Source organism: Rhinopithecus bieti, unplaced genomic scaffold, assembly GCF_001698545.2.
Source record: "Rhinopithecus bieti isolate Rb0 unplaced genomic scaffold, ASM169854v2 scaffold_7121, whole genome shotgun sequence".
Taxonomy (NCBI): Eukaryota; Metazoa; Chordata; class Mammalia; order Primates; family Cercopithecidae; genus Rhinopithecus; species Rhinopithecus bieti.
The window spans coordinates 362,251-363,920 of NW_016805409.1; positions in this window are offsets into that span (position 1 = coordinate 362,251).

Sequence of the window (1,670 nt, forward strand, 5' to 3'; positions counted from 1 at the left end):
TAGCCAGGCGGGGTGGCACATGCCTATAGTTCCAGCTACTCAGGAGGCTGAGGCAGGAGAATGGTTTGAGCCCAGAAGGTAGCGACTGCAGTGAGCCAAGATTTTGCCACCGCACTCCAGCCTGAGTGACAGAGTGAGATTCCATCTCACAAAAAAAGAAAGAAAGAAAGAAAGAAAGAAAGAAAGAAAGAAAGAAAGAAAGAAAGAAAGAAGGAAAGAAAGAAAGAAAGGAAGGAAAGAAAACAAAAAAAGAAGATAAAAAACAAAACTGGGGGTGGAGGGGCGTGGGTGTGAGGGACAGGAGTGAAGGAGTAAAAAAAATCCAAGGAAATACAATCTACCAAAATAGTTCACCATAAACTTTTAGTAATTCTTTAAATGAGAAACAATTGTTAAACTGTTTGAAATTGAATTTTAGTGATAGCAGTCTTATTCACTGAATCCTTATTTTTATTTCCACTTAAACTCCTTCTACTCCCTTAATTCTAAGCATTTTGGAGGTTTTATCTTGCTTTTAGTTCCTTTGTCTACAATCCACATTGCTCACCAATTGGTCCTAAATATCTGTCTCCAACTTTGACTGATTTCCTGAGTAATACTCTTTAGTTTTCAATTGTCTACTACAATTTTACATAAGTGCCTTATTCAATATTAATCTGAAAAATATTTTTTGAGAATGTAAAATTCAACAAGTGAAGTTTGGGGCACTGGGGATAGGTTGAAATTTAATTGAAAATAATCTTGTCTTTTTGAAGATAATATTCCAATGAATGAGAAACTTAAAATAAGCATATTTAGCAAGTAATTTATATTATATAATACAAAATAAAAATTATCATTTTTTAAAAAATCAAGGCGGATAAGAAAGGTAGGGAGCTTCAGAGCATTGTGGTAAGCCTTACTGAGAATTTGACATTTAGTCAAAAACAAAAAAAGGCAGCCTGTGCATATATCTGCAGAGAGAACGTTCCAGGCATAGGTAACAGCCAGTGCAAAGCACTTGTTGCATGAATATTTCTGGCATAATTAAAGAACAGCAAAAACGTCCAGGGGAGTAGTAGAAGAGGAGATATGTAAAAGAAGACCACAATGTACAAATCTTTAGAAGCTATTATAAAAAAATAGCTTTACTGTTACAGAAAAATGATGGTGCCATTAGAAGTGATGCAATCATCTTCTTCCTGTCTTAAGACAATCTCTCCAATGCCTTTATTAATTTTTAAAAATATACAAACACCCAGAAATTGATTTAGAGTGGGTTAGACCAAGGTGGTAGCAGTAGTGTGATAGTGGGAAGTGGTTGGATTCTGAAGTATTTCTATCACAGTACCAGTAAAAAAGAATACACAGATTATTTCATGGTTTTTGGGCTGGGAATACTGAATGATGCAGTTGACATTAACTGAGATGGAGATGACTATAGGAGGCAAGGATGTGATGAGGGAGGCAGGAGTGTGGGCACTGTAATTATAAATGTCCAAATGAAATGTATCTCTTGTCATCCTGCTTTCTTTCATTCCCTATCTTGATTTTTTTGTCTCATCAACCTCTGCTAATCCTATTTAATGTTTCTTTTTTACATCCCTACTGTAATTGCCTACTGTTATTGTCATTGCTCAGACAAGTCATATTATTCTATAGCAAGTCTTTTTTTTTTTTTTTTTTTTTTT